The sequence below is a fragment of the Scomber scombrus genome, chromosome 13, assembly GCF_963691925.1.
Source record: "Scomber scombrus chromosome 13, fScoSco1.1, whole genome shotgun sequence".
NCBI lineage: Eukaryota > Metazoa > Chordata > Actinopteri > Scombriformes > Scombridae > Scomber > Scomber scombrus.
The window spans coordinates 24,102,555-24,123,852 of NC_084982.1; the positions used below are offsets into that span (position 1 = coordinate 24,102,555).

Here is a 21,298-nt window from a genome sequence, read left to right on the forward strand (position 1 = left end):
TTTTCTCCTTTTGTTATGTGTGGGATAGATTTAGCCTGGAGTTTAAGTTGGTAGACTATGTGTGGTGAGTGGGTCTGTGTGAGCAGTTTGCTCACTGTTTTTTTTTTGTGAAAAATCCAATAAAAGACATGAATAACAAATAAAATATGATGCATTATATTAGATTCAATCATCCAGCAGTAGGCAGTTAAAATGAATTTTTCCTTGGAGGGTGCAGGACTTCATGAAGGACTACAGTGTGGTTTTAATTCTAATGTAGTTTAAAAAAAAATGGAGTATGTCTTTGACCATTGCCAATATACTAACAGTTCCATTTAGAGAAAGGGTGGAAATTAGGCATGAAAGAGGTCCCATGCCTGAGTTTCCCAAGGCCCCCTAATTACTCCCTATCCAAGAAGTCTAGAATGAGATACTCACCATCTTTGAAGGGTCATGTCTTTTTTAAGCACCTTTCCAAAAGCACAAGAACAATGTGTAAGGAATGGATTCAGCAGTGCATTTTTCTGTTTTAACAAATGTTGGAAGTGTTAGCTTACCTGACTAACAAGCCTTGTACATATAGCATTACATTCAGAGACAAGAAGCATATTATTAGCTAACTACAGTGTTGATTACACTGTGATACAAGAGCAGTGTGGCTTCTTCTGTGAGGATTTGTACTTGTTGCATTTAGCCTTGCCTACATCTTATAGCTCGGTATGATGTTTGTAGTCAATTTTGGCTCAGTCGAGGTTGCAGCTAAAGCTAGCAAGCAGTAAATTAACATGAGATACTTCCTGCTTCAGTTATCATTATGGCCCAACTGATAGTGGATTTTTAGGACAGATACTGATATTCGCAATGATCCAAATGTGGTTGTGAAACACTTCTGACAAAGATATGTAGTAGAGGCATGATATTTTACAGTTTAACAGTAAGCTTTATTATATAATATGGCATCAGTGCAATGAAACAGCAAACTTAACGGGGAATTTAATTATTATAATTAACTAAAAAACTGAACAAAAAACACATGTACATATATATTAAACTTGAATTAATAAAAAAGGGTCAAATATACATAAAATACTGCCTGTATAAATGTTACATATTGAGGTCAAAAGTATACATTTTGTTTGTCCATATACACAGATGTCTTTGTGTTATGGCAAAAAAGTTCACCAAAATAAATGTGTTGTGTTCTATCTTAAAATGTCTAAATTATGTCTAAACTATGAACGCTACGACTACAGCATCAGTCCATTCAGGGAGCTCCGGTGAGAAAATAACACATGCCAAAGGGGTGAATTAACATTTAAATTCAGTGACACAAAACATCACAGCAACCTTCTACTTAAGCATATTAATATTACTGGTAATGTTGATAATGAAGTGAATTAAATGGGCCCTAAGGATCTGATTTTGATTGCATGTAATGAATTCTGTGGCGTTGGGGCTATTGTTCTGCTTAATGAAAAGAGAAATGACTGTGGATGGCCAGAAGTACAGCATAGATTAATAGATCACAGAGAATTGAACTCAATTTTGAAAGTCATAATGAGCTGTCAAATTTATGTCCTGCACCGTGTGAACGTGTTTCAACTTTTGCATGCGGCTGGAGTCGCGGTGGGTGAGAGAGAGAGTTAGGAGGAAAAAAACACAGTGACGGGGAAAGACAGAAAATGTCCATCTGGAGGTCAAGATCATTTAATGAGCACTATTGATGCAATAGTTAGAGCAGCAGCAGGCTAATGAAGTAATTAATCGCTGAATGTATTTTCACTTTGCCATTTAGAAGACATCTGTTAAGTTGCTTACTTAGTGATGGGGCTATTATCACAAACGATTAGTTGAAACCCAGAAAACAATAGGCTTTAATTGTATGCAAGGGGCCCGATTTTTACAACTGAAGTTGCAGTGAACTAATAGTTAAGCTTTTTATGTCTTTCACGCTGCCTTCTTTGTCTTATTTGTATATAAGGCCTTTGTGTGTGTGTGTGTGTGTGTGTGTGTGTGTGTGTGTGTGTGTTGTTTCCAGTATATATGGCTGCTATTGGGGGAACTATAATGCATCTTTATTTTTCTATGCCTCGATATCAATAACAACAGTGATCAATAAAGCGCTTAAGAAGACTGATCAACTTCCAGGCTGGATACCGTTTCAGTAGTTCAGTTCATCCGTCTCTGCAACCACAGTCTTCTTTAGCGTAAGCACTGAGTAAAATAAGAAGCCACCCTCAGACAATGCCACTGGGCTAAGTACATCATTTATGTAATGTAATTTATCCCTGTCACATTCTAGGCTTGGCTAATTAAACCACATACCTTCCCTGCAGTTAGAAAAAAAAAAAAAAAAGGTCAAGGAGAACTATCAAGTCACCCCAGAGGTGATGATTCAATATCACCATCTTCAATGAGCGCAGCACCTCAATTCAACACATATCTCACTTATCCAATGCAATATACTTAACGTCTGTAGAGCAACTAATTGATCATTCGTGACATCTTATTCCTGAAACACGCTGTGATAAAGCAGAAATAAGATGTTCACAGATGTCCTTTATGTAAATGTGTTATTTATTCATAGCTTATAAAACATTGGTTATTTTGATTATGTAAGGTATGTTAAATCATATAACGTGTGTTTGGTTAATTCAGGTGTGCGTACAGTGTTCTTAAACTGACAAAACATGATCAAGTGCATTTCTGTATTGATTAGAGTCCTGTGCAATGTTCCTGTTGTAAAGTTACAGCCAATGCAAGACTTGCTAGACTAAACTTTAAATAAGTAAATAAAGATAAAAACATGACTAAAAATAACACCTCATCTACATTGGCTGCACTGCAAAATCAGTACATTAGCAGTGTGGCAGCAGCAGTGTTAGTTCTGTGTCAGTTTTGGCAGCATTACAGCCAAATATCAAATCAATGTAGTTAGACATGAAAGGAAATAAACTTGAAGCCCAAAGAGATTCAAGTCACAGTTGGATGAATGAAGTGCGAGGCAAAACTTAAGCAGCATATCTGTTCTGTCATACAAACCACGTTTCTGTACAACTAACTTGTTTCCCAAGTTGTGTTGTGGTATTAAACATAGACCGTGGCTGGATTATGTTCACAGGCACTGTTTTTGGATCGGATAAAGCGTTACTTTTATGTACTGCACAGAATGGGGAGGTGGTCTGGATGGCTGGTTGGCCTACTTAATGCAGGAAACTGAATCTGGGGATCTCATCCTGTCCTGAGTAGGGTTCATTTTAGACAACAAACTGAACGTTGGTCAAGATTAATGACATATTGAGGTTTTGGTGAAATGGTAATTCATAATATGGTGCATTGTGACTTTATCTCTATTAAAATAAGACCACTATTTGTCCCTAACCATAACCAAGTCTTGTGATTGCCCGGACATAACCATATTAATCTGCTGTCGCTACAAGCAGATATTTGTATGGGATATTTTGGTGAAAACCAGAGAAATACTGTATTGATACATCCAGTGTGAAACTTCATATTGTTGACTATTAGAGATTTCCTCATTATTTCAATAGCAAAGGTAATCTGGACACAATTCTTTCTCCCAAAATGTATTTGCTGTTACAGATTTGTGGATATTGGTGAAACCACTGAAAAATATGTCTGAGTGTTGTGTTAGATAATTTAAGGAAAATACCTGAGAAGCTGTACATTTCATGGCTATAGAGCAGTGGTCACCAACCCTGCTCCTGGAGATGTTTTACGTATCTCCCCACACTAACACACCTGATTCTAATAATTACCTAATTATCAAGCCCTCTGACAAGCTTCAGCTGCTGGATAACAAGTTAATTATTAGAATCAGTTGTGTAAGAATGAGGAGATAACTAAAACATGCAGGGCAGTAGCTCTCCAGGAGCAGGGTTGGTGACCATTGCTATAGAGGGTGATGTGGAGAGTTTGTTTTCCGTTGGAGTCATGCTGCATCCTGCTCCTCACGTTACATGAGCTTCACACTCTCCTTCTCACAAACACACACAGGCTGCCTTTCTCTCCCTCTCCCAGTATTTGTTACAGATGCACCCAAACATGTTAACTCTCTCTCTCTCTGTCTGTCTGTCTTTGACTCTTCCACGCGACTTCTCATGTTTTTATTTTCTGTGCAGTTTCTTTTCCTCTCTCCTCTCCCCTGAGGCTGTCCCTCAGACTCAAAGGCTAGCGGCCTAGCTAACATTTTTAAGTATTATTTTTCCTCTTCCAATTGTTTATTTTTGGGGTCCAGACATATTTGGACATCTAGATTCATACAAATATACGGCACATTTTAAACATAATTCCCATGGTTCTTAGTGAATAGCATTTAACTATTTTATTGGTTACATAAATAACCTTAGCTCCAAGCTCTTGAGCTAGGCCTCCCTGTTGCTGGCTTTAACTCAAGTTTAATACTAGTGAATTAATTTACAACTGCAAACAAATGTCACAAGTGTCCAGTTATACTGTGCAGTTATGAAAAGTTAATCCACACATGTCAGCCAGTCGGATTCACGTATTCTCAGTGGCCACTGAATAAAATTACTTGGTGTTTAAACATAGCCCAAATATTGTAATATTGTGCAAAAACATGCAGAAACTTCACACATTATATACTGTATATATTAATTTGTTTGTTTATAAGGAGTGTGGTCGCTTCACATTGTCAAAGGGGCTTTACAGCCACATACAAGTAAATAGTTATTACAGTATTTATTTATTCATGTATTTAATTTGTTTGTTTGTGAGATCTGGCGAAGGTAGCAGCTGCATCACAGCATAGAGAAATGCAATATATACAACACAATATAAAACAATTCCCAATAAAAAAGAAGAACAGCTGTTAAAACACTGTGGCCTCTCAAGGAAATGACTACATGCCTCCAACAACACATTCTTTATGATGCTCTTATATTCATCAGTGGATATAAATGTTTCTTATTTTAGATCTTTTTGCAGATCTCTTTATGCCCATGGTGTATAGTAAGAAAATGTAGTTTACCCAGATCTGTCATAACCCGGGTACATAAACAAGAATCCACTTGGAGGATCTGACACAGAGAAGGGTAAGCTTCAAGTTTCCCCAGTATCACTTTATAGATAAAAATATACCACTGCTGATGTCTGCAAGTGGTAAATGATGTCCAACCCACCAAATCATAAAGAACGCAATGGTGAGTAAGGGACTTTACATTTTTAATGAGGCATAATAATGGAGATGCTTGAAAAAAAATTCCCTGGCCAAAAGACTGTCTCAATAGCAAAGAAAAAGAAGTGTGCGGATGCTTTCCCTCTCATTATACATCTTTGCTCTAACTCCTCTGTCAAGCCTACATTTGGGGGAACAGTGACTTTAAAATGTCCCACACTGTCAAAATGCCACAAATATGCAATAAAAATGTACTCACTCTGAATGATTTTTTGCTTTGGTAGACATTAAACCAGCTTGCAAACTAGATCTTGAGTTAATTAATGAAGGAATGAAAAACAGTTCCTTCTCATTTTTCATTTGCAGCACTTTACTACAGTAATTAGTAACTCTTACATCCAGAACATTAGTGTACCAGCTGCTCTTTGCCATTCTGACAGCCTAATTGGAACTCACACCTCAAAGCATATTGTTCACAGACGCCCTGTAAATAAATACACCTCTCCTGCTTGATGATTTAGATTTTAATATCAAAATGTACACAATGAAGGGAGTTGCTCTTAGAATTTGGACAGATAAAACTTTGAGCGTTTTTTTATCTTGTTGAAAGCTGCTGTCTCAGCTTTATTTAGAATGCATTTTCAGAAATAATGGATGTTTAGCAATCCTAGGCTTTTTGCATTGATCTTTCTCTCAAGACATCTGTGGGTGGGTGTAAACTGTGCTCAGCGAGAGAACGGTGCTCTTTTGTGTTTACCGAGATCTGTAACCAAATGGACAATTAACAGGTTTTGGGGAGCAGATTAGTGTTTTTTGCAGGGGATTACTCGAGCTGATTTTTTTTTGCTATTTGGCAGCTATTTAGGTTGTGGGGAAGGGCTTGTTCTTGTGAGCTTTTTGGATAATCCACTGGAAAATCTTGAAGGGTTGCCAAGGAACAAATTGAGCTATATGTCTTTTTTTTCTTTCATTAGTCATGGGAGTTGGCAGTTTAGTGTTTTAATATTTCACTTTTAGCCTAAAATGGTAATATTATGCTTTTTGTGACTTAAAATTCCCTTAATTTTGCTGTGTTTCTTGTTAATGTAATAGCAGCACTATCATATTATTTATTATACAGCTTTCAAGTAGATCTTTTGTAATACAAGATAGTCATTGTCATAATTGAAGATAATGTGTATTAAGATATAATGTGTGTGACAAATTATGCCTGTATTGTAATTATTTTTGACATTTAAATGATTTATCCACTCACCAGGGTTCGTGTGATACATGTTACTACATGACACATAGATGGTATTTTTCAGTGTATATTTAACGATGGCATCACATTCCCACGGGATTCTGAGTATGAGTCAAAAGTTAGTGAGTGTCAAAGTCGAGCTTGAGCTGTCAGTGTTGCTGTGGGCGTGATCAAATCGCTGGCACAGCGTCCCCCACACTCTCTCACTCTCTCTATGTAATGCGTCATACTATTTTTCTTTAGCTTTACAGTAAATTAAATTTGTTTTACATCTGCAAAATTGTACAAAGAGTAAGCTTCTTTATTGCAGGATCGCCCTTATCACATTTACACAATTACACACATTCACACCTGGAAGCTGCCCAGTACAAAAGCAGACTGATCTGCTCGCCACTGACAGCAACAACAGTTGGGGTTAAGGGCCTTGCTCAAATGCACCTCAGCGGTGGTAATAAGGGCATTGCTTTTCCACTCCCCCTCCCCAGGTTTATCCTGGCCGTCGAGACCTGCTGACCTTCCAGTCACAAACTTGCTTCTCTAACCTTTAAGCCACCACTGACAGTACAGTGCATCTGTACAATAGAGTTAATCAAACATAACCTGTAATATTTCCAAAGGCCGGGCATGTCTTCTATAAAGTAAAAAGTGAAGTAAAGTAAAAATCCATGGTTGTAGGAAACAAGGGTGAAACATATTTGCTGGAGCAGGTAGAAGTGTTAGGAAACAACAGCTAATAAGTACCAGTTCAATCAGGAGAGACCAGAGATAAAGTAAAATATGTTTATTATGCAGATGATATTAATGATCAGGTATTGTCATAGTCTTTGGCGCTTGGACTCTGCAGGGAGAATATTTGAATCGAAGAACGTAAGTCCTGAGCATCAGCATGATAGATCCCCCCATGGAGTCCAGACACATCATTGACTTCGATCAATCTTCTCGGGCCAGATCACAACAAGTCATCTTAAGGCTGAAACTGATCGGGCTGATGAAGTTGAAGTGTTTCTTTGAGGAATATGAAGACTGGTTGGTGATGGGGGGGGGGGGTGGGTTGCGCAAAACAGCATCAAGAGAGCACCTGAGCAGAGAGGGAGAACATTTAAATAGACAGCTGCAATATGATAGGCTGACAATGAAGGTGTGTCACTGTGCTATTGGTTAGACTTGAACAGGTGATGTGAACAGCTGATGTGTCAATTGATGCTCCAGAAATAACAGCAAGGAAAATTAGCTTTGACAGAGATCAGTATGAGCTGTAAGAAGGATCAGGATGACTAAAGAATGAGAAATAAAACTATGATGTGAGCATACAAAGTGGTACAAGGTGGTCTTCCTGTCTGAACTTTCGCTAAGCTTCATTTGTATCAGCTGATTGCCCCTGTTGCATCAATTAAAATGCATGTAAGATAGATCATCAGTTCTCAATATTGACAGCATGATGCAAACAAATTCAGTTCCTTGGAAGTTTTAAACCAATGTTCAAAGAAGGTTTAAATCCATACAGCTGGGTGTCCTTATTTATTTTGACTAGTACAAGTTTTTGTATGCTGTCCATAAATAATCTGCAAAGTTGGAGACTATCCATAAGAAAGGCAATCAATTCTGGTCTCTTGGTTATTTTCTTTCTTTGGGGCGACTGTGGCTCAGGAGGTAGAACGTGTCGGAAAATGAGTGATTCAATCCCCGGCTGCACCAGTACACATCTAGAATTGAAGGCATGTGTGAATGAGTGAATGTTGACATGCTGTGTAAAGCACTTTGAGTCAGTGGATGACTAAAAAGCTGCTATTGAAATGCAGTCCATTTACCATTTACCATTCCCAAAATGTCAGGCATCCCTAATCAGGCCCCAGGGGGCAGAGAGGACCGGGACATGTTAGGACAGTTGGGTAAAGGTCTGTTTGTTTGGGACTGAGGAAGAACGTTCTACTCAAGGGGGGACTCTGATGAGAGATTTAAAGTAAGACCAAAAGTTTGAAACACCAAATCAGCCTTTAGTCTTCGTTGGAGTAACAGTAAAAAGAACTGTTTGTAGGAGTAACAGCAGAGAAAAACCCCTAGATATAATAGAAATTTGTTATCAGCAAGAAAAGTAATTTGAGTAATGAGTAATTTTCATGAACTGACCTCTAATAGGAAAAGTGAATCAGTGTCATTTTTTTTTTTTTTGGGGGGGGGGTTCTGACCACTATATTGAAAATGTCATTAATATATTGTATTTTATAAATATTGATTAATGACTTATAGCAACTATAAATCATTGTAACAGCTACATACACTGAAAAAGAGAGAATATGTGTGCTTATTGTTCAGAAAATAACTTTCTCCTGCACATGCAACATCATCTGCACCATACAACAGACTCAAACAAACAAAATTCGGAACTAAATAATTTTTCCAAAGGGAAGTCTGTGTTAGGGGCAGTGGTGTAGTAGTGCATAAAAAGCTAAGCAAAATTGTTTCACTACAGAGGATAATCTCCCCAACCAGGCCTTTCAATCATTTTCTTACTTTCCTTTTTGAGAAATTACGGAAGCTTTAGTTTTACTGGGTGACATATTAATAACCAATGCTTAGTAAGTAGGGTGCCAGTCCCCATGTCATTATTTGTTTATGATTGCTACACTGAAAACAAAAACATAAACAAGATAGTGATTTATGAATGTAAAAATGTGTCATGCAACACTATCGACCAAGTTTTCATGTGATATGAGGGATTACGCAACGCCTTTCTACTCGTGTTCCCTTGCTTTCAGTATACTAAACCGTTTACATGCCCTTTTGTTGAATGAGAACATTCCTTACATAGTAGCTCTCTATTTTGAGATGTAGCCCGCTAGCATTGTGAGTGATAGCCAGCAGTAAACAAGTTCCATCCCCAGCCAGATAATAGTCTTCCCGGCTGTGTGGATCTTACAGCTTTTGGGGTACGATTCTCTTCCTTGCTGTGCCAGTTGTGATATTTTGCCAGCTCTTTGCAGCTCAAACACTTCACAGAACCCCAACATTACTCCTTTCCCAAACACATCATTTACCCCCCAACATCCCTGTCCCATCAAACCCCAGTGGGTCTTTTATTCTGCTTACCCACCAGCACATGACTGAACATTCACGCAGTGTTCATGGCACAAATTATGCAAAAATAAGCTCCTCAAAAGTCCTACTTACATATGCCCATGTTCAAGTACACACACACACACACACATACACACACACACACACATACACACACACACACACACACACACACACACACACACACACACACACACACACACACACACACACACACAAACACAAACACACACACACACACACACACACACACACACACACACACACACACACGCACGTCCCAAGACTAATGTCTTATGCTCCGCCATTGCTCTCCCTTTTCAGGATACATGGGCTCCGGGCTTCTGTGCCTTTTGAAAAAATAAAAGTGAAATGGAGGAGACAAAGCCATTATGCAGGATGCAGTGACATGCTGTGCTATCTCTCTCTCACTTGATGTGAGAGAGGCATACTTGTGTTTATATTTGCTCCCTGCTCATTCAATTGCCCCGTGGACAACCATTCTTTGGGTAACTGCCATCCCAACTGCTTGGCTGTTTATTAATTCGTCTGGCCGCGGCCGTATTCTCATCCATTTTCTCATGTTTATGCTTGCTTCTGATGAACTGATTTCCTAAAGACCCCAGACATGCCACGTTAGCCCAATAGGCCACTAACTGCATTGTTAGTGTCTCCATGACGGTCGTGAAGAAAGCAGGAATGACAGTCATACAACAAATTGTAAAAGCAATGAAAAAAGAGGTGGTATTTATTCACAGCCAAAACAAAAGTATAAAAGTATAGTTGACAATCACTGTTTATCAGTAATTACAGTGTACGTGATTACATTATTTACAATTAGTCCGTAGTTCATATTTAATCCCTGACATTTGAAGAAGGTATGTTCTCAGTCGCAGATGTCGACAGGAATGATTAGATACATCATTATTGCCATGTACACATTGGGAATGTTCACTGTAATTCACAAATCAAGAATGTTTATACTGGAGTAAATTTGACGGAGGCCTGCTTTATCCATTAGCTTCAGTCAGTGTCAGTTCAGGTAAATCACACAACTGCTTACATATTACTGAATAAATTAAAGTTTAATTACGACACAACAAACCTGGGGGCAAGTAATAGCGACTGCAAAGACTGGAAGTATGGGAAACAATGAGCCTGTCTCAGTCCAATATAACGTGCTAGTAAGATAGCGTGAGAGGTAGGTGCATGCAGGCAGTTTTTCTTTTTTTTTCAAACCTTTGCATAATAGTGGCAGTATTCATCCAAGTGCTTATACTGTGTTATTTCTGAAATTGTAATTTGTAACAGTGTTGGAAGGCACCGACAAAGGGTGTCACACTGCCAATAGTAGCGTCAGATCAGAGAAGGCTCAAATATTGTTTTAAAATGCAATGAGAAGCTGTGTATTTTGTTATTTCAGTAACAAGTCGGGTTGATAAAAACAAATCAAATAAAGAAGTAAAACATTACACATGAATTATGAGAAAGTAAATCTATACATAAAACTGCAATACATATGGCAATGTGTATTGTATTTCGCTGTGTTTTGTTTATTTAGTTTTTATTTAGGCACTTTAAATCTTCCATATATTCCGGAAGGTTAGGTGTACAGACTAAAATATGTTACTGCCAATGTAAAACAAAAACACATGCTCAAAGAAATGAACAAAAAGCAAAAAGACACAACGCAGAATGGTACTTAAAAGCATGTGTGCACTCTTGTGTAGGAGGTGCTGTTAAAAGGGTTGCCCAGTGCCAACTTTAAATAGAATTTAATGGACCGCTTTGTGTTCGAAATGAGACTAAGCAGCATCTTTGTCGCAGCCTGATATGGCGAATGGAAGGAAAACTGAACAGAACAGAAACCTTACACAACATTTGCATATCAAAGCTCTTCATGTTTTGATATCATTACAGTGTTTGAAGTGGGCAAGTGTGGCAGGATTATTTCATAAACAAATCATTGGGACTTTAAATTTGATGTCAGGTATTCCAGATTTTCTTTTGGTTTTAAGCGCTGGTTGCATTGTAAATTTGCATCACAATAGCATCACTCACAGACCTCAAACAAGCTGACTTATTAGAATTCCAATGGCAAGAGCCAATTTAGTGGGTGATCATGCGGGGAGACGCTCTTTAAACCCGTGAGAAAATCACAGCTTCTTGCAGAATTCATAGGGCATTACTAAACCAGTTGAGTCAGTATGGTGGAATTTATTATTTTCCGTATTGTTGGATCAAAAACACTACATTGGGAATAGCATGTGTTTATGACAGCTGTACTGTACAATTTATATTACAGTATATTTCCAATGACAGCCCACTGGGAGTTTGTACTTGAATTTCCTATTGTTTGTACCTTTTGGACTCAGACCCTTTGTTCTTTACCGCTGGGTAATTTCTAGATCAGAGTGAGGAGTCACAATTGTTGTGTCACATGGAATTAGGGCTGCAACAATTGACGATCAATCCGGTGATTATATTTTGATTATCTTGATTATTGTTTGAAGTCCAAACCACATAGAGATTTAATTTCAGTTGACTCACATGCCAAAATTCAATATTTTGACTTTGATTGATACACTGCTGAGATTGCTTGATTATGTGTGCTTTGTCACACCTTTGGTATTTTCTCTCAGGGTCTTAAAACTATACCCGTTCAGTAATTATTAATAATTTATCGCTTTCTCAGCACAAGTTTATTTCACAAGGCTATGTTGGCAATGTCAAATCATGAACATGGATGGGAAAATTTGGCAAAGGTTCCTCTTGCGTGTGGGCTGAAATACAGAGGAAATTAAACTGTTTTTGAAGAATGTTATGTTTGATGTGGGAGAGTATATTTTACTCACGTCAGTAGATAGTATGGGTGTACATTCCTTTGTGTTAGTATCATTGATTCTCACCTTGTGAAACCAGCACTCTCATTTTTCAAAAGTTCCTCCCGTGTTTCAGGACCATTTCCCAGCACTCTTCTGCTTTGTTTCTCCTGGGAAACTCCTGTAATTTTCATGGCCCTCAATTTTTATTATGAATAATCGTCATACAGGGATCCATAAGTGTTTTATGTTTGTCTGATGCTACCCAAGTTGCCAGATTGCCTATGAAACACAATCTACACACAATCCACACACTACATACAATTTCAACCCATCTGTCACTGCACCCTGGCAATCCATAACCTGATTCTGTGCAGGCAGGCAAGCCAGCTAACTTATCTGTTATTTATTTATTTCTTATTCCCTTATTATTTATTGATGATTTTCCAAGCCTTGCAGGGCCTGGTGTAAATATCCTTTAGGCAGGGTAGAGTGTGGCCAAATCACTGCTTTAGGTTGTTGTCCAACAATACCTACTAGGTTTGTAAGAGCCTAGGAACTCTCAAGGTTTAAACTCAATAGCTAGGTTTAAATTTAGGTTCCACAAGGGGGAACAGTGTGTAGTGACCCAAGGACAGAGACCAGAGCAGAGTACTGGAAAACAGCAATTTATGTTTCCACATAGTTCAACACTAACAGTAACAAAGGCAAAATACCATAAAAGCTGAGGGGGGGGGGGGGGTAAATTATTTTAAAATGAAAGAACAAAACACTCTACACAAGGATAATATACCTCGAAAGCTGGGGTAATTAAATTATCTTAAGGCGGAGCAATAAAACCATGCACCAGGATATTATGCCTTGAAAACAGAGGGAGCTAAACTATTGTACAGCTAAGCAATACAGTTTAAAAAGTCCCAGGATACAGTGTCCTAAAATTGAAAAGATGCAATATCTAAAATTAAAAAACAAAACAGAACAAGAAACAAGATATGAGGGGCTAAACCATGGTATTACACAGTTCAGTGCTTGTGAACAAGTCTCATCAAGTCCAGTCCAATCATGTTTCCCGCCAGCGCTATCCGTTGTCTCTGCCCTGCTAACACCAGCTACTGGCTGGTAATCAGTAGATCCTCCTTCTCCTTGACAGCTCTGCAGTGCACTCCTTTAGTGGCTCCAGGAACAGGAAAGACTGGCCAGTGGATTGCTCACAGATCCACCACCAAGCTCCAGCCTCCATCCAACAACTGTAGAATTGGACAAGTAGATACAAGGGTTGGCTCTGCTCTTTCTCAAGTGGTGTCCAGTGGTTTTGAGGTGATAAGCAGCTTTGTAGCATTGTGAGCGTTGCCCTTGATGAGACTGGCATCTTTCCGGCCTTACAAAGACCCCTACTTCTCTCTGCAGCTCCACTTCCTGGTTACTTATTGGTTCTTTGGTGTCTTGGCCCTGACTGGGGATTGGCTGTTCCAACTGTCAGTCCTACTGTTCAATCTGGTTAATTGTACAAATAATAAGTATTTTGCCACGTGACAACAGCTTTTTGTGTGTTTGGCAGAAAGAGAAAGAACCGATCTTTGCAGGGTCTTGTGGTCCTCTTCTGGGCTGTTCCCGTATCAGTCCGTGATGCTCTCGATGGTGCAGGTGTAGAAATCCCTCAGTATTTGAGGGGATACCCATAATTTAAGCATCTGAGGTGAAACATTTTCTGCCTTGCTTTTGTCACCAGTAAGTAGTAGTGCCCAGGTCAGGTCCTCGGTCATGTGGATGGCAACGTTCTTGAAGCTGTCCACAATATCCACCAAGGACCATTTGATATTAAGGGGAGTTTGGTTCTTCTCTTGATTTTCATCTAAGTCCACTATCAGCTTCTTAGTCTCACTGACATTCAAGAGTAGGTAATTGTCCCAACACCTGCAGGTCAGGTCCTCTACATCCCTCAGGTAGGCCCATTCCTTGTTATGTACGATTCGGCCCACCACAGCTGTGTCATAAGCAAAGTCAAAGTGGTTACATAGTTGTGTGTGCAGGAGACTCAAAAGTCCTGAGCTGAAGGATGAGGGTAGAGAAGATGCATCCGCTTACCCTCACCACCTGGGGTCTGCCCATCAGGAGTCAAGGATCCATGTGTACAGTGAGGTGTTTAATCCAAGGCCCTTGAGCTTTGGGAAATATGGTGTTAAACGCTGAGCCGTAGTCAATGAACAGTAATCTCACATAACTCCTTTTCTTGTCCATATGAGATGGGGTGGTGTGGAGGATGTGTGCTATGGCGTCTCCCATCGATTGGTTGCGACAGTATGCAAACTGTAGTGGTTCCATTGTGCCGGGTAGTGAGGAGCAGATGTAATCTAGTCATTTAAAGCACTTCATCACTATAGAGGTGAGTGCCACTAGTCAGTAGTCATTTAGGCAGGCTGGTCTTGTTTTCTTGGGGATAGGAATGATTTTGGGCTTCTTGAAGAAAGTGGGTATAACAAACTGAGCCAGAGACAGGTCGAACATCATTGTGAACAGCGGCGCTAGTAAATCAGCACAGTTTGAGGACCCACCCACTGATACCACTTGGTCTTCCTTTTTTTCTTGGTGTTTACACCCTTTAAAGCCCTCTAGATGTCATGCTCAGAAAGGGTGTGAAAGATGCATCCACCCATCAATTGACCTCTGTTTCAGCTGTTTTTGCTGATTACAATTATGTATAATAATCAAAATATAACTTATCATCCTTGGTATGACTTTTCACATTCAATCCCCAATGTTTTAAATAAGTGCTCACAGTCAGTGCCCAATATGCAACCTCAAATGTCTTGTTTTGTCCTGACCAATGGTCCACAATCCGAAAATATTCAGTTGACTATCGTAGAAAACTAAACCCCCCCCCCCCAAAAAAAAACAAACAAAAAAAAACTATTACATTTAAGAAGCTGGAACCAGATAATTTGAAATGTTCTTTCTTAAATAAAAAAAATGACTCAAAACATTTATTTGATTATTAAAGTAGTTAATTTTCTGTCTACCAACTAATCAATGAATCATTGCAGCCCTACAGTAAAGAAACATACCAAGCACTTCAATAAAGAACTAAAGGTCTCAGTGAATAATTTGATCACACTCAAGAGGGTGTTGTCCACTATTATCAAAACAACAAATGAGAGAATATTCCTTTCAAAAAAATAGTGTTCATGCTCCAGGAAAGTTCAGAGTCTGGGGGAATCTATGCCAAGTCGCACTGAAGCTGTTCTGGAGGCCACATTGCTTTAATGTGTTAGCCATCCATACACACACACATTAATTAGTACGTGCATATACTTTAAAGCAATGTTATTAAAGTGACTTAATAGAATAAATCCATTTGACACACCTTATTTGAAACAGTAATGCATCCATTATAGTATGTGTAACTGTGTAATTAAAGAGAGTCATAGCCATGGCACTGTACAGTTGCTCCTGTGTAAACAAAGCCTTTATTTCCAACTCAAAAAAGTGTAGAGAGGAAGAGGGTACAGACAGTTAACTAGACAGGAGGAATGCATATGAGTAAAATGTCTAATGGGAGTATGTGTAAATAAACCTTGAATCCCCCCCCCCCCCCACCATGGCTGCAGTGAGTAATTTACCCCAGACAGATCTCCATAAACATGACAAATGAAGAAATTATGAAGAGTGATGCCTCTACCTGTATTAAAACCACTGAACTATATGTAGCCTCTCCATTTATCATCCTATTCTGATAAACACACAGACAAATCTTGTGCCAGACAGAGAGAGAGAGAGAGCAGTTGGTTAGTTTCAACATATTGAACGACACACAGCTGTATTATTGATACATTACTATTATTATTATTACATTAAGAATAACATCCAAAACATACAACCACGCCGACAATTTAGTTAGTGAAATAAAAGACGGTCATAAAATATTAAAAACAAAAACCGACTGAACTGAATATTGGTCAATATCCTCCAGAAAACTAATTCAATAAAATGTACTAAATATACTACATAATTTGAAACAGCAAATTTGTTTTGAAGAAAAATGTAATGTCACCTGGATTCCATTGTTCTTGTTTGATCAGCATAGGTTTGGAAACATTTTTTGAATGTCTGTAAAGATGATAAATACTAATTTGAATGTATCTGAAAAATGTTTACTGTCAATATTTGTTAACTAAAGTACTTTGAATGTTTTTGAGGTTAAATCCCTCTTCTGCTCAACAGCTCCATATAAGAAAAGCACAGGTGTAACTAACTGAATTAATGATGGCTAAGTTCCATTAAGTGTCCCAGTAGACAGTATGCTCAATGCCACAGGCCTAGAGCTGGCTGAGTTATTATAAATGTCATGGGCTGCACCTGTGTTTTTCCTATTATGACATTGTGACAATACATATGTCAATAAAGAGATCTATTACAAACTCATCTCAGTTTAAAAGGGAGCTTCTGAATACTATTCAGTTGAATACTATTCAATAACTTGCAATCAACTAGATAATATCTCTAGATAAAGACTCACCTTAACATTGTTCTTTTTGTGATGTTTCTGTATGAACAAAACCATCTTCACAGTGTTTATTTTATATGCCAATTCAAAGAAATCACATAAATCATTTATAGCTAAAAAAGCAGTTGGTAAACAGCCATCATTATAGCAGCAATACTGAAGGTCACAGACCAAAACTTTCTCTAATTAGGTTGAGTCATAGCTTAATTGTATATTAATACAAAAAGTGAATAATCATGAGGCATTAATCCGGGCAGCAAATGTATTTCCTCAAATAGTTTTGGCAAACAGCATCTAACTTACTTTTTAGGAAAAAGGGAAAGGTTTAGGAAAGGTTTCAACCTTTGTAGCAGCAATCAGAATTTTAGTTTCCAGCTCATCTAACCTGTGGTAGAAATCAAAAGCAACCCATATCCAGCTCTGGATTCAAGAGGGGATATACTGGATTTTACTGTTGAGCTCTGGGAACTCTTGACCCCCCTCTAACTGCTGTGCTGCAGCTAACAGAAGAGAACAGCAGGCCTGGGATCCTGGGATTTTGCTGATGTCTGAATCCAGCAGCACCCCAACAGAAGTGTGGTCCAGTAGCCTACCTCTGAGGGTCTCCCTTCAATTAACACCCAGCTGTTTTCTACAGCAGTGTGGGGATCAAGGCCACCTTGGCCCTCCTCTTCTACTACACTCTGTACCAACACACCAGAAATGTGTTTGTGACTGTTGGGTTCAAAATTAAAAAGGTAATATTTTTTTTAGTCGTAACTCATTTCAAAGATAATTTAATTCCCTTAGGGCTGTATTTAGTCACAATGTGTACAAAATTGTATGCTAAAAATGATTGAATTCAATTTGAATTTTAATATTTATCAACCATGGACAATACTGAGGAAGTCTACACCACCCAGTGTGCAAACTCTGAAGCAACAATAGGCAATGAGAAGAACCAAACAATGAGGGAGACTACTTTAGACAAGAATTACTTAGACAGCTTAGACAGATGGGACAGGCTGGATCACAGCCATGAAAGGCCATGTAGGTAAGGAGCTGCATGCCTGACGTGAGTGCAAAGGAGGGCCTGACCTAATTGACTGATTTAGTACACATTTATATACCTAGTTGCCAAGCCTGGAAGCTCTCATGTCACCAAGGGAAATGACAAGCAGACATGGATCCAAATAAGAGGTGAAGATGAAAACTACCAAGGCTGAATTAACTTCTGGGAGAGTGGTCATGGCATCACTATTAAAGAGCCAAACGCATGGTTTCATGGGGATAATCGTTTTGCTTTAGTGAATATGGCAACTTGCAGCATTTTGCAAAAGAAAGCAAGGCTGGTTCAGCACTAAATACTGGTAATTGACACACAACCAGCTCGGGTCTGCTCTACACTTTACTAGAGGACTTGTAATTTTGGATGTTTTCATTTGAGGAATTAAATTTCTATATAGGTTATACAGATGAGTTTATCTGAAAAGTATGGGCTTTTAAAAAATACTCCACTGATTTAGCATGGCTCTCCTGTAACATTTTCAGACTTATGATAATTTAATAAGGATCAAAATCAATGCAGCAGAACTAGACATATCAACATTATTATTCCACACATTCTTCTTCCTTTTCAAAACCTGGTTCCTACAACATTCCCAATGCAACTCGACTCGATTCACTCAACTGTACAGATTCAGGTTTGCTATGCCAATAGCGGCTAATATAGTCTCAAGCCACTGGCTTTGAGAATAGATGAGGAGCGCGCTACAGACATTTACACCTGTAGATTTTTGTTATTTTCAAACTTATCTTCAGCCCCAACTGATTATGACTCAAATGTCATCACTCGCATCAATCACAGGCATTAACGGGCAAGCTATAGTCTGACAAATAGCTGGCTTTAAATCTGGAATAAAACATGATTTGGCAACTTAAATGTACGTACTGTAATTGACAGTGTGCTGCAAATGGACAGCGGGTTAGGGTTAGCTTCATTTACATAAAACAGGCAGGCTATCCCATTCGTTTAAAAACAGCTTTAATGTAACTGTTTAGACAGAACAGATCAGTGTCTCATGAACAGAAATGAATCAATCAATCTTTATTTATCACAACAAAAGTCATCTTAAATGCACTTTACACGTAGAGCAGGTCTAGACCGTCTTCACAAACCTTCCATCTGTGTGGTTTTGAGAAAGACATTGTGCATGCTTGGCTTTGATGCTATCCTACAAGATGCCCGAGGAGTCGATTAAAACAGATCCCTTGAGCATGTCGTAGATTCACAAACACTGCTGGGCTGCATCTATATTATAGTTTACAGCACCTGCCATGACTTGCTCTGAAATCATTGCAAGAGTAATTTAAACAGTGAACAATCGTTTTTATTCCAATTTTAAATTAATTAAATAATTAACAAACAAAAAATATTAAACATTCAAACAACAACCGGCTTCATCTTCACTGCACTTTTTTTTTTGGCTTATTGTGGAACCTAATTGCCGACCCCTGGCTTATGGTAATACTAGACTTTAGAGTAGTGATTCTCAACAGGGTGTAGAACCCCCCCATTGGGTGTTCAGTGAACGTCAGGGGGCGCAGGAAGTCTGGCAGCAATGAGGGGAGCGTTTAAATGATAATGGTGGGTGCTGATGAGGCTCAGGTGTGTGTTAAGTGGTTACGTGCCTGTGAATGCTCAGCTACCGTGCCTCAGAAAATAATGGTTAGGAACTGCTGCTGCAGGGGATGCTTTTTTCGGAAAAGTGACAACAACCACACAACAACCCTATTCAAAGAAAACGCTTTAAGAAGTGGTTATTAAGCAGTTGTCTAAAACAAAACTTAAAAGATCTAATTCCTTTTTTCCTCTTTGTTTGGTCTTTTCCTCTCCCACAGTTCATTTTATCTCATCTCGACAAGGATCAATAGGTGCTGCAACCGCATCCAAAATACACAGTGACAAATGTCTCATTGGTAATTTTTAGCACAGCTTGAAGATAAATGGGTGCTCGGTCTATCGCTGATGTCATCTGCAAACAGAAGATCATCCATCAGTGAGTTGTGCTGAGAGAATTTTGATTGACAGGTCTGCCCAGCAGGGGTTTGTCCTGGGGGCTGGATCTTTAATGTCTGCTCAGAATCTAGATTGTTCTTTATTCAGGTGCAGAGAGGAGGGAATAGTAGATAAAAAAGGCTAAGCAAAGGGAGCCGGGTGTGCTCTGCATCTCTAAATCCCATTTCAACATTTTTCTTGACATAACTCTTCAAAAGAGATACCCACATGTTTGACTCACAGTTGTTCTTAGCCATCTTGGTTGAAGTGTTTATTTGAAAATCATTGCCCTGCAGCTGTCAAAGCTGTGGTTAAGTGTGTCGTGCCTGTGTATGTTCTGGTTATCCAATCACTTGAGATTCTACAAATTCACCAGTTAATCATACTTCTTGTCTTAAAATGCTATCTGTTTTAGTAAGCAATAGTAGTAAAAATGAAATATCAGGCAGGAAGACAGGCTGTCATTATTTTTCACTTTTTAAATCAAGTACACCATTAAGCTCTGTCCACAGGCGATAACTTCAAACAGCTTTTGTCCTTTCAGTGTCCACAAGGAGACAGAGCCAATGCTGTAGCCAGTGATGCAGGGTCACAAAAGAGAAGACAGCCACACTTTTCCTATTTTCTGCCTTTGCCTTTACATGCTCCATCGGAGAGTGGGGAGTCCTGCCACAGCTCCCATCCATCATTCTCTGATCATCTTCCTCCATGCTTCCTTTAGTCCACTGTTCCCAATAGGAGACCCCACTTCCTCTTTTTCCACACTGATCTTCAACCCTTTCCGTTTTTATCATTTCCCGCTTTAACCTTGCTTCTTCTTTCTACAGACTTCTTAAACATTCTGCACTATGCCACTGCTTACAGTTTTAGCTCAAAATGTGGTAATAATAATCATATCAGTTACATAAAATAAACATCTACTCTTAAATAGTAGAGTACTACAATTCTACATTATTGTAATGAAACAATACTTTTTAAACATTTTTACAATTCTGTCTTTAGTCCAGTGTATACAAAAAAGTATTAAAAGTGTGTTTATTCCAGAGCAATATCAGTTAAAAGGTCTCAACAAATCCCCTTAAACTCAAAGACTAAAGAGGTTTAACTGCAATCAAAGATGATTTAAACATTTAAACTGTATTTCGATACTGTATTCTTCTTATTTGTTCACAGAAAATCGAGGAATAAATATTTGAGCTGTCCAGCCTTTTCTTCTCTTGTTGTTCAGACTAAATTACTTTTTTTGTCTAACATTTTATTCACCTCTTTGAGTTCTTTGCTGTGAACGTGCAGAATGTATTGGCCAAGTCAAAAGTTGAGTTCATAGGACTTAGTTTTACAATCCTGCATTGTAATCGGCAATCGTTCCTTGAGTTGGGGGGGCAGGGAGTAAATGCCTCACTGGGGTCATCAGGTGGGAACCCTCCTTCCTTGGTGTTTCACTGATAGGCCAACACAGCAACAGAACTTCAAGGGTATCAGT

The 21,298-nt window shown here is 38.7% G+C and overlaps 1 long non-coding RNA gene across 1 annotated transcript in view; it reads right to left on the reverse strand.

The window, feature by feature from the left end:
- Window positions 1-7,146: 7,146 nt before the first annotated feature.
- The window catches only part of LOC133992730 (uncharacterized), a 45,310-nt gene continuing 31,158 nt past the window's right edge, over window positions 7,147-21,298 (reverse strand). Inside the window, exon 3 of the long non-coding RNA XR_009927041.1 lies at window positions 7,147-7,458. This is a non-coding gene — a long non-coding RNA (uncharacterized LOC133992730). The remainder of the gene's footprint in view (window positions 7,459-21,298) is intronic.